Source organism: Anneissia japonica, unplaced genomic scaffold, assembly GCF_011630105.1.
Source record: "Anneissia japonica isolate Jap-2015-1 unplaced genomic scaffold, ASM1163010v1 scaffold287714_len2871179_cov188, whole genome shotgun sequence".
NCBI classification, from domain to species: domain Eukaryota; kingdom Metazoa; phylum Echinodermata; class Crinoidea; order Comatulida; family Comatulidae; genus Anneissia; species Anneissia japonica.
In genome coordinates this window covers 508,831-522,433 of record NW_022755542.1, presented here as the reverse complement: position 1 = coordinate 522,433, position 13,603 = coordinate 508,831, and the positions used below count along the sequence as shown (strand labels likewise).

Here is a 13,603-nt window from a genome sequence, read left to right as displayed (position 1 = left end):
AGTATATATATATAAATATAATAATAATAATAATAATAATAATAATAATAATAATAATAATAATAATAATAATAATAATATGTCGTTACATTGAAACAAGAAGCTTTAAAAAGCAAAACGCCCTAAATCATTTTGTTGTGTACTAATAATTCGTCACACTTATGGCTTTGAGTAACACTTAGATGCAGGCATGTCCCACCCTTGTCATTGTGTTCTGTACGGTAATCAAGAGTATGAACTAGACCATGTTGTAGACAAGGAGCTCAGAAACCCACAAAGATGTAAATCCGAAGGTATGTTGATGGTAATCAAAAGACATTTCTGACCATGTCATATCTCGTTGCTCTTAAACATATTTGAGCCTTATGTGATGATTGGGTACGGAGAGGTTATAATTAGGTTCAATCCTAGTAAAACGACTTAAAAGCAGGCCACTCACCGAGCCTCATTAAAGACCAATAATAGGTCTAAGATTCGATGGATCCGATGTATCGCCATTCATAAGTGGTAGCTAGACCTTAATACAAATATCGTATAAATGAAAGCAGCAAATGGATTAGGATATATGGTAACACATGTAGGTAAGCATGTGTGATTCAACGTCATTAATGAAAATTATTCCTGTCAGAAATCCCCTTTTATAGAACTATTAAGAAATCCGGAAATCTGACAATCTTTGTTTTTTTGGATCATTATAAAACGACATTTAAGTTTTTCTACAGCACTCCCCTTCCAGTATCATGTCACCATTAGTGTCATAACCGCTGATACAGAGAAAGACTTATGAAACGCAGCATTTAATCAAATGTGACTGGTAATCGTTAGTTAAGATATTCGATATGTTACTATCATTAATTTTTGTTGATATCACGTCTATAGACGATTGAAAACATCGTGGATTGAAAGTGCACCGGTATGGTTTACGTGTATTCAGTTTGTTACGTCACAGCCGTCTTGATCTTCCCGCCGCAGCCATGCGAAATGCAATTATGATACTTCCCTGCTTGATGTTTGACTTCTTAAATGAGTCATTAGAAAATCTGACATCTGTTATTTTAACATTTACCTTGCGTGATTACACTTTATGTATGTGTTCTATATATAAGGCGATTAACCATTGATAGACATACGGTAGGTTACTGAACATTACGTTTTGATCAGAGATGACACGTTCACATTACGGAATCCTGTTGAGTTGTTTGATGTCATTTTCTGAAAATTCAATGTACATACTTCTAATTCCAAAATCCTATTAGTTTATTGTATTGACATTGTGGAAATAGGGGTGGGGCACAGGTGATGTTGCGGTACAGCGACTTTGGTGGTTGGCTCTGTGGTAACTCTACTTGTCACATTGCTCGTCACGCAGTAGTCCTATTACGAGTAGGGCAATGTTTACCCTGTAGGCATGGAGCGATGAATTGAATTTGACAGAGTTTGCTGCTGTAGCCACTACAAGAAAAGAGCATGGATACATAGGCCTAATGTCTGTTTAGGTTTATCTTCTCAATTAGCATAGACCTACAGTATGGTAAATATAACTTGGAAACGGAGAGAGAAATATAACCGTCGGACTTTGGACCCAAACTTCTGATTACCGAAGTTGATTTTACTACGAGTTCGGAGGCCAACCATGGAGTAGGCATAATTCTTTGTCGTTTTGGCGTCGGATTTGAAGCTCAGCTGGTAGAATAGGATTGGATCGAATGGTATTCGGAGCGATAGGCCACCTAATGCATTCACATCGTGATAGACACTATACGAATGCTGACAACGAATTTGATGACGGTGAATTGTGAGTTTTGAGATGGAACACACACACAGTTCCGGAGGAGAATTTATAACGCTGTAGTTTTGCAATCAGTGCAATAGTAAGCCAACAAGGTACTGACATACACTCCTAGGTGGAGAGAAACGTAACGAACTGTTTGCATTTCTAAAAGACACACGCAAATGGACCACGTGCGGCGCAAGGTTTTGAACCCCAACCTCAAAGCCGAGAACCTGTCGCAACCTTCAACTAGTATTCCTATGTGCCATCCGCTTTCGGTACGCCAATCGCTCCATGATGACCGAACTGTTCTCTCAATGTTAATTCTGACAGCATTCAATATAAATGTTTGCATTATAAATTCATTAAAACAATGTGGATGTAGTTCACCATATTATTATAAAAAAAAAAAAAAAAAAAACCAACAACAACAACAAAAAAAACACCAAGATTTACAACCTGGAAGCAAATGCAGTTTTGTTAAAATAAGTTTGTATGTCTACTTCTTTTATATATTTCTTATTCAAATTGAATCATCTCATTAACAATGCAGTCATTTACATGATGAAAGTACAGAAGTAACAGATACTCTCAAAAACAAACCAATTACAAACATTTTAATCACAAACTTGATTTTACTGTTAAAAGTTCTAATTTGATAAAAAATATTTAAGAAACGTTTGATCAACAGAAAATTAAAGCTAACAAACTTGAACCATAAACCCATCTCGTCTCAAGAATGTAAAAATAGGTTCACTTTTACGAAAATGGGTCCACTTCTTTTGAATTTAAGCGTAAAATGGCTCCACCCTGATTATTGATTGTCCCACACTATTTGAAAATACTGGCTACGGCATTGCTAGCAGGCCTATGATTAGATAAGTACCTGTAGAAGCTTTAACGATATTTTCCGCTAAGAACCGACCCTAGGATAACGTAAACTTGTGTTTGTGTGACATGCGCGTATTTATGGTTATTGGATAACAAGTTCTGATTGGTCAGTTGTTAAGTTTGAAACTCCAGAAGTAGACACTGAATAGGTCTGTATTTGATTCTAAATTTGAATGCTTATAAATTTTGATCTTTTTATATGAGTATAGCAATGAGAAAATCCATGAATAAACCAGACTCCTTGAACACTAGAGATCGCATGTACAATATGCTGGTAGTATTTCCTTAAAAAACATTGGGTTTAAATAAACCAATAAACCTCCATACACTCAAAATTTTTGAAGAAAAAAAAAAGGTGACAATCAATAATTAGTTTTACATGCATTTTTATAAACTCTAAGTAGCAGTATTGCTACAGTGTGTTCAATCAACACGGATTCCCCAGACTGAATAGGCCTATAGGCTTATAACATACCAACACATTTGGAAATGTTTTCTTTATTTTAACTGTCGATGATATACCCAAAGGACTGCTGTGTCGATTATACGCAATTACTTAAACTGATTAGAGTTAAGATATTTTCACAATTATTACAGCTGTCACAAACGGGAAGGTGAAAGGTTACGAGTATTAGTTTACAACTTATGTTGGTATGACAGCGCAATGTATTGACAATGGCAATCTGATACAGTGGTTTTTAAGACTTACTTAAGACTACAAATTAATTAAAATTCTCAACCTATCTTCATTGTCCCACGTTTGTTTTAGTGGACTCTATTTTGGCCACAGGAGCTGCGTGCGTCCGCGATTGAAGAAATATTTGTTACCGATAGAGGGGGTAGTAGTAATTCTGAGCGATGTCAGCAAATACTGTCTGCCGTCCTTAAGAGTTAACGACTGTCATCAACCCGAGGGAATTAATGTTTTATAGCTATTTATGTGACGTCATAATGTGAAGAACATGCTATTCTAGTGGACCTAAAGCGTCTGAACCGTAATGTATTATGTAGTAACACTGAATGTGTTTACAGCCTGGAGATTTTAAAATTCAAAGTAGCTTACTTCAGCGCATGCCCAAGTAAGCCAAACCTAACAAGGTATCATTAAACCAAGTATTGAACTGTTAAAGTTCCGTAATATATACGCGTGATTGGCCGCAATTATGTCAGAAAAGGTGTAGACCTGACATTAAAAGTATCAAACTAAAATCAACCGTCAGCAACTGCAACGATATCATTTTGTTCATACCATAGGTGGCAGTATTCATTAGTAAATTATATTTTAGAAATCCAAAATCTGCTTCTATACAGCCCTTTAATGGAATGCTCAGTTTAGTTCGTCGTACGCTATTTAACGGGAACAATGTATTGCAGAAATAATTATTCAGCCTGTTAAAATTAAAAAGAAATTCTGAATTGTCAATTCAATGATTGGTTGTAATGTAGCGCGCGGGGCAACGCATAGTCGAATACGCGACAGGCAGCAGTATTGCGTCGCGCCGGGCGCGGTTAACGCATTCATGGCAAGTGGGACTTGCAATGTCCAATAAGAATTTTTGTCTCATTTATCATGACAGCTTAGTTCAACTATTGCTATAAGTTCAATGGACGACAGCTTAATACATCGTTTAAGATCAACATATTTAGACGGCACATCGTTTCAGGTATCATCTTATTAACTGATTAGACTAAGTAAATTGATATCTTATAAATATCAACTGTCTAAATCAGTATAATGTTCAAATTAATGTCGGCAACTCTAGGTATTGAGAGACTAAAGCAATGCAATGGATCGCGCGGTAATGTTCAATCATCGGCAATCATTTAGAAGTCTTCTTTTTCTTTAATAGTTTTTCATAAGTTTAATTTTATTGCTTTTGTTATTCCCATTGTCATTGACTTGCTATTGTATTGTATTGTTATTCTTATACAAGATATTAAGATTTGTTTTATTCATAAATGTTTGTAAACATGGTTAATTTAAATTTAGGTCCTTGATACATAAAACGCAATTACTAGAAACATAGAATTACAGTAATTATAAAGCACTTACATATAAATAATATTAAAAAATATTTAATAAGTTCTTTTACATGAATAATAAAAATGATAATGAGAATGGTGATGATAGAGAATTTTCATGATGCGAGTAAGATGAGTCTTTTCCAAAAATGAACCAGGTTGTTTTTGGAGTTGATATTTGTATTCGTATTCGAAAATGAACCTTAGTAATGCAGGTTAATTGCCACTATTCTATATCCTATGTGAGTGATAATACTGATACGGCGCCAAGGTATACTCTAACAATACGTGCGACTACGGTTTTCAATACGTGAACGCAATTTGATTGAGTGATTGACTGATTGCTCGTTTGATTGATTTATATGATGTTTGATTGATTCATGACATCTTGAGGATATGTTGGGTAATCATTATGGTAACGATTCCGATATGTAATCTTTTCTATAATATTTCATAGGCCTGTTAACTGAATTTGGACATTTCAACTAAAAAGCGTGTCAGTCAGTCATTCAGTCACAGTCAGTCAAGTCAACCAGTCAATCATCGACCGGCCATCTGATCAATCGACCAATTAATTTAATAATTAACAAATTCTTTTTTAAAATCCTGTTTATACTACATTACAGATGCCTAATAAGTATATCACAGTAAAACCTAATGACTTATTTTTATATATACAGAATTACAGTATCAACAGTTAAAGTAGCACAGAATCAGAACATACAGTATCAGCAACATAACACACTCAACTCTTCAACTCTTGGCCTACTATAGCTTAGATTATTTTGAATATGCTCGTTAATGCACCTAACAAGTTGTAAATTCTGGTGATACAGCTACAACCTGACTTTCTCATGAATTCACCTAAATACCGTTATTTGCCAGCGAAATCACTGTCACTGCAAAACTCGGGCTTCCTTAGGATAATCATCCTGCGAGAGTTATTATAGCAAACATTTGGAGATTTTATGGTTTTTAAATTAAAGTCTGGCCATTAGTTCCAGCAGTACTTGGTGATGCAAAAGATTTTAAATAAAATACTTTTAACTTGTTCTAAAATGAAAATAGGACCTAGTCTTTCAATTGATACATCAGTGAGTGCGGTTGGCATAATATTAAAGAATAGGATTGTAATAACATACTGTACCATAACATTTAAATATACATTACTTATTTTACTATGAGCATGGCGGATGTGATTAAATTCCGGTAGTGAAATTGAACAGTTCCGGATATTCATTTGTTGTTGATTTGAGCCAAATTATGCCCGCTGACATGTTACATAAAATATATTGTATGAATGTATGTATGACAAGCCTATAATAATGTATATCAGGTTTGTATTTTGACTTTAGAAAGCAAACAGTTTGGCAGACTTCAGAAGTTCGTAAAATGCATTTCCGTAACAATGTCTTCAGATTTAAATGAAACATTTCCGTAGCACCACCCAATAATTTGCTTTGAGTGCAAGCAAGATGGTGTTATAATTATTTTGAAATGGACCCGATCGTCCTGGGCCCGATCGTTTTTGGGGCCAATGTCTGTAATTCGATGTGGCGCCACCCCTGTTTTTTGTCTATTTCCGTACGTCCGTAATTAGGCAACGTATTCGTAGAAAACAGGCCTAACTACCATGGTCGTCGATCGGTGGGAGACAGGGGGGCACTTCCTTTCCACTTTTCAAAGTAGGGGGACATCATATCAATTGTACCCCCTGCCACTTTTCACCAGTCTTCTATAGTCTTCTTTTCAAAGCGGATGGAAAGAACAACAGCAATTGTATTTTGCTGTTTTACATTTGTAAATAATTTTTTGTGAATAGGTTTTGTGATGCAAACCATTTCAGCTTCGGCTGCCGTTTTGTAATTGTTTTTTATATGTTTATACCTGAATAAATAAAAAAAAAAAATTACGAATGAACTGTTGACGTTGACACAATCTCGCTATGACGTCATGATAATGATAAATTAAGTAAATCACCTTTATATTTGTGAAATATTTGTGTGCTTCTTATCTCCCTAGTCCTGTTTAATCGTAAATTAGACGGTAGTATTTCCACACACAGTACTGTAGTATTTTCATGGTTCGTATAGGTCACAAGCTAATCAGTAAATTATAAATCATTATTTTTATGAATGTTAATTTGCACGAAATATATAAGCGGACATGATTACCAAGGTAAATTGAAAAAAAAAATCAGTGGCAGATTGAAGGGGGCCCAGCCGGCCCACCCTCCATAATTACAAAAAAATTAAAAATGGAGAAAAAAAAATATATTCAAATGTACGTATGAGAGTGCCATTTCCGGCCAACTGGAGGCGCCATATCATACATTTTCTTACCTCAGCCTCAACCATGGTTGGGCCGAGATGGCTACACCATCTGTAAAAGTCCCCCTCTATTTCGAATTCCTGGATCCGCCACTGTATTTTGAAATTGTAGTGTGGAAATAAATATTATTTGCATTCTTTCAAATCAATTTGACACGACTTATAAAAGGCTATAGACACCAGAACTTCAGGGGATTCACCCCCTGCCCTACGCGGTCCCCTGGCCCTCTATGACCCAAGACTTCCTTCTTTTGCAATTCTCCCCCTCCCCCTTTCAACCACGGATCGACGCCCTTGCTAACAATGATGTTCCGAGTACTTGGGAAGTCTGGTTTTGTTTAATATTAATCTTCTGCTATTGTATGCATACTTTCTCGTCTGGAGTTTTGCATATGAAAACTGGGTTAATACTATGTAGGACGAACATGATGGCTTCCTCTATCATATGCTAGAATTATGTATACCGTACATCGTTTTGAACTGTTGAGTTGCAAGAATCGTTTACGGCCTGTTTCTAAAACCACATGCTACGAATAACGGTTTTCCCTTACACCTGGGACACCACATTACTTACTTAAGACGGTCGTTGCCTCGTTTTACATATTGATACATAAGGTACACATGCATTTCAGTGATTATTTTGACGCACATGCGTGATGGAGGTACGCAATGCGATTTCCACAATCGCGCAAGCGATTATAATGAAATAAAAAAATCAATTAATCTTGAATATATAGGCCTGATTCGCATCAACGACTTATTTTGATTTTTTTCTCTTGACAACAAGTTCATTAATTGGACGATGTCAGTAGGAATTCACTTTGAGAAATCAGAATTTAGCAAGCATCCCACGTTCTGTCGCAGTTAATGGCGTAATAATCGCAGTTTATACACCGCACGTAGTAATGAGTACCATCGTCAGAAGCACTTCTATTCTATTGTATGTGTAACGTGCATTCTCTGATTGATCTGCCAGTTTCTATATGTACCAAATGAACTCCCTGGTGATTCATCATAACACGATTGCAATCGCTGAAGTATTTTCATTGTAATCAACAAGACATCTTTCTCACCCCATAAAACACGAACAGATGATAAGCCGAAACTACTCGATGGAACAACAACGGAAAAAATAACAACTAAACACCGATATTGACAGTCTGTAATGTAATGAAATATTCTGACATTTAATAATAAGTTTAATTACTTTATTATTTAGAGTAAATTATATGTATGTTACCAATCCCCAAATGTGAAAGTATGGCATTACTCCAGAACTGCAAAACATTTAAAATGTAATCAAATTTAGCAGGCAAAATTAGAGCATATTAAACATGCAACTAGGTTAATTTTAGAAACATAGTTCCATCATAAAATGCGGTAATAGCGACTGATTATATTACAGTTTCATTACTTTCACCAACTTTCACATTTTACCACAAATTTAAGCATTATTCATGAACTAAAAAACACATGTACATAAAAGAACGTCGTTGTTTATTAACGAATATTTAGATATAAACCAAGTGCCATTTATGTTGTTAGAATATTTAAAACAAAATAAAAAAGATATATTCAGAACCCATAATTGTTTTAAAACACTTATAATACGTATTCATAGATTCAATTTAATTTGTTTTGCAGTAGCGCCCTCTAGACATACCTTTATCCTTAATATCACAATTCATATAGCCTTTACCTACATCGTAATCGGTATTTTGATTGAACATTTAACCATCGTGCAGCAAAACCATCGTGTGCTAATTAATCATATTATATAGTCCTCATTTACTGTCCTAATAAAACATCTAAAGGGCTTTCAAGTATAATATCACTATATTTCTATCAAAAGTAGTTCGTGTATCAAACAAGTTTATATTTTAATAATTTGCATATCCTGTATACGGGCTACAATATGCGTTGTGTACATGCGTGTACATTTCTTTGTAATTTAAAAAAAAACTATCCTAAACATAGCTTATATATAGGCCTATATTGAATGTTTGTACATTTTGAGATGTTTGTTTTATAGGTATTCGAATAATCATTGTGTCATTGAATTTAAATAATACAATTTAAATAATTGTAAATAAAAGTGTTGTAAGGTAATCATTAATTAAAATGAAATTACAGATTTTCAATTAATTTCAATAATGTAAATTATAATAATTATACTTTTGTTATCTTTCCCTTTACAAGATAGGCCTATTGTATTTCCATAGACATTGAATTTAAATTTTTAATTGATCTGTATTGTATTGAATTGTAATAATTTCGAAAATAGTTGTATATAATTGAAAGTGAATTTTCAATTTTTTTAAAAATTGTTTGAATGTACAGCGTATATAAAGTGTGAAATCAATTAAATTGCCTCCAATCGGTTTCGACTTCCTAACAAGGGCGGCCCCAGTGGCCCATCTAGTTAAGTGGTTTGCCTATAAATAATGGGCCCAGGTTCGAATTTCGAATCTAGGCCTTAGCGATTCTTCAAACATATTCCCATTCCTTGATGTTTTATATAATATGTATAGTATGTACAGCGTACATACGAGATACATAGTAATAATATGCGGATCACTGAGTGTACAATGATTTTTGACAGTGTGTCTTCTTTTGACAGCGTGTCTTCTTTTGACAGTCTGTCAGTAAATCTAGTGCACTGCGTCCACATTTTACTGACATTCCCAAGTATTGTCACGCATCCTGACGCTAACTTACAATGAAGATCAACACCTTTAAAGCAGATGACACGAAACAGCAATTTAAACGCATTGCGTTACATATCTGAAACTAGATGGTCTCTCCCAAGCCGATTCTCTTAGCATCGGATAATATTCATTACACTGTACGTAGGACACAAACTATAGTACCTAAATTACAGCACTGCTCTCGCGTCGTAAAAGTGTAAAGTATAGGCAGTGCATCTTCCCTAGGAAATTAGCTTATTATGTTTCTTGTCGTAAAATTCAAAATCATCTTTATGATAATATGATGTACAATCAACTTATTTTTTTGTGTATTCAAACTGGCAACTGAAAATTAGTTCAATTGCATGTACGACTTTATTATATGCGATAACAAAGCGCTTAATATTCATTGGAAACATTTTGCTTATTAATGTTTATATCTACAGAATTCGTATTTTAAACATGGTTTTGTTATTTTAAGAAAACTGGTAATTTCATGTATTATTATTATTATTATTATTATTATTATTATTATTATTATTATTATTATTATTATTATTATTATTATTATTACTATTATTATTATTACTATATTATCATCGACATAATCATCAATATCATAATCATCCTCATCATCATCATCAAAATAATAATAATCATCATCATCATCATCATCATCTCCATTATCATTATCAGCATCACCACGTTATCTTTCGTTATCCTCAAACTTTTCTAGTTTTTATTATTCATCAGTTCTATCGTGCGTCCATGACTACAATTGCCGTTATCACATCTTCTAAATGTCTCTTACTCCCGATAGTCAAATACGCTTGTGAACAGAAAGAGAAAATTTCAAAATTCCCAAACGACATCGTTTTAAAACATAATTACTGTATTTATATCTCTGAAGTTATACAAAAAATTCATGCCATGTCCATTTTCTGTATCAATTTCTTTCAACTGTTTTTTTCTGTTCTTGAAATATATGTCAAAGTTTGCTTGATGTGAGCAAGAATGACGTTGCATACATTTTGTATTTACTCCCTCAGTTACTTTTAACGCCCTGCTTTTTCAGTTGTACATTGGATTAAAAAACAATTTATTTTCTATTATACACCATACATTCGAGATACCGTATACTTAAAGTTATTGAACACATGAAATACCGTAAGAACGGTATAAACTCTAACAAGTAGAAATAGACATGTAGACAATATCAAAACGTTTTCAAAATAAATAAATATCTGTAAGTGACATTTGATAGGCTCCTGGTTCCTGAAATATTTAATTAAGCAGCACGGAACATAAAGCCAGCACTGCAAACTGGCTTATTAGGCAGACTTCAAAAGAAATTGACACACTTGAAGTTCTTGGGATGATCTAGAGGTTATCTTTCGAAAATGTCCTGTTTTGTGCTTCAGAAGTTTACCTAAAGAACACTTTTTTTATTCCTTTTTTTTTATTAATTAACCACTTGTTTCGTAGCCTGTGATGGCTCATGATGTTTCAACCTGAAGTAGTGAAATGCTAGAAGTTTATAATCCAATTGGAAAAAGGAGCTTTCTCTCGGCGTGTCATTGCTGGGGAGGAGTGAATTTCATGTCCATGTTTAGTAGTGCAAAGTGTTTAGAGTAGATTACGATAATAAAATAAATGTACGTCCTATCATTCCAGTATTTACATTTGTAGCAGATGATACGTAGGCCTAAAGTATTCCCATCATGATGTCTGTAGAGGGATAATAATCACTAACTGGATCGTGTTGCGCTTGAGACAGCTCGTACAGTAACCCTCTTGGTCTGAGCAACTCAACCGGTGCTACTTTCGTCTGTTTGATAAGGTACACATAGGCTACGGTCGATTCACAAAGAGTTTTTTCCCCCTCTGAATTCCCTCTCCCCAATCTGTACGTAGCCATCATAATAAATTTGGTCATGGATATGAATGTCGTGGCTGAGACTGGGAAAAGAGACCCAGGCCGCTGAATTAAGATAAGAGGTTGAATTCACGAGGTTTATTGGTTCATGACTTTTTAATTTCAATTGGGTTGACAATCCCTGTTTTAATAAAGTAGGCCTACAGTACACTGTAATTATTTCTGATTTCTGATAAGAAATACTGTCCCAAAAATGGTACGGAATGACTAAAATATATGTCGTTTGATAATATATCCTGCTTATGTTACTTGATATTAACACCATCAGGCCTTAACCCAAGATAAAAAGAGGAAAATTCGCATTAAAATAACATATTGATTACATCACACTAAATCCCTGTACTTATTTCCGGCTGAATAATTACAAGAGCTACATGAATAATGTAACCTGTTTATTTCTTTGCGTAGGCCTATAGCCTATGTACACCTATGTGATATGACATAACGTATCTCACTGTGCAAACTGTGTTTATTTATGGTGGTATTGTTACTGAACTGGCGAAAATTTATGTTTAACTACAGTAGATATCGCTTTATTATGCTACATACAATACAGGGTGGCCACTTTATTATAACCATTGCTGTTATTCGTACTATGATTCCCACATGGCATTTTATTAACGTTAGATTTGGTCCGTCGGTATTCAAAGAGATTCGAGCGTTGATCAATTGACTGAATTATTGGGTTTTGTCTTTTATCTGGAGACCGTAATTTTAATGAACACACGAAATGGCAAAAGTGATTTGATAACTTTGATATAACAAGATATATGACGAAGCGGAATATTTACAGATGGGAAGCTAAAATATAGGTAGCTGTTACTCCGATTTCCACGCTTATTAATATTGCGATTGTTAGACAACTGATTCGTCTCGGTTGATGGCTCATTCACGCAATCGAAAGTTAATTTCTGTATGTTGTCTTCAACTTTTAATGAAGTTAGCGTTTTGATAAATGTTCATATCAATAAAATGGCTAATCTGGATTAGACGCTTCCGGTGTATGGACAGCAGATGTCATCAAACCGATTACTATGTATTCCAGTGACGCCAAACGTGCCAAGATGTGTTAGGTTACGAGTTAAAATTTAAGTAGTTAGTGTTCATATTATATCACCGACGGCTAATCAACTTTTAGCCACCACGTGTTCCAGAGTGATGGGGTTGTTTCACTCGACAGACTTTTCGTGTAATTGCTTAGGTGTTTCTCATATCTCTGAGACAATGAGCGTAAATATGAATAATAGATGTATGCCAGAGAATATCGGTTGCGTGTGTTTTTGCAATACGGAGAGAAGTTTAGTAACAGTATTAGATATCCGTCTCCCAATTTGATGCATTGCTATCTCAAGGGAACTGACAGAAATATCAATTTACAAATTAGGAAATTAAAACCATCCGAGAGTACCTAAACGAGTATAGATATTGACGATTTATCATGTACATAAAATATGACAGTTGGACATGAAAATAACTGTTTTCATCCTAAAGAAGTCTGAAACCATCAGATTCCGATGTAAATTTTTAACAGTGTCGTATAACGGTCATTTTATGGTCATGCTTTATTTTATTTCTTAGCATCCACAAAATCGCCGAGTGACACCGAATGACTTTTCCAATGGTGCGAACAAGATAAGGAGTTATTTTTTCTAGTCTTGTGACCATTTTTGGAAATTTATATGGCTGACAACCCCCAAAACCACCCAAAAACCGGTAAAAACTACTATACTATGCTATATCCAAAGATATATATCCAAGTCAAAAAGAAACATTCATACGGCTTACACTATCATCTGTATTTTTATAAATCGTTGTTTTCTAATAATGATTAATTACCAGGGCATATTGTATTTGCCGAATACTGCAACCAATCTTCAACCAAATTGATTTTTTGTATTTTTTAAAATGTTTCTTTGGCTATTTATGACTTGGATTTTAATAACTTTTTAGGTTTTAATGAATCTCT

At 34.3% G+C, this 13,603-nt stretch overlaps 1 long non-coding RNA gene across 2 annotated transcripts in view; it reads left to right on the top strand.

Moving 5' to 3' along the window:
* The window catches only part of LOC117123703, a 35,732-nt gene extending 26,822 nt beyond the window's left edge, over nucleotides 1–8,910 (top strand). For both annotated transcript variants that reach the window (XR_004447877.1, XR_004447876.1), the window contains exon 3: nucleotides 7,802–8,910. This is a non-coding gene — a long non-coding RNA (uncharacterized LOC117123703). The remainder of the gene's footprint in view (nucleotides 1–7,801) is intronic.
* Nucleotides 8,911–13,603: the final 4,693 nt, after the last annotated feature.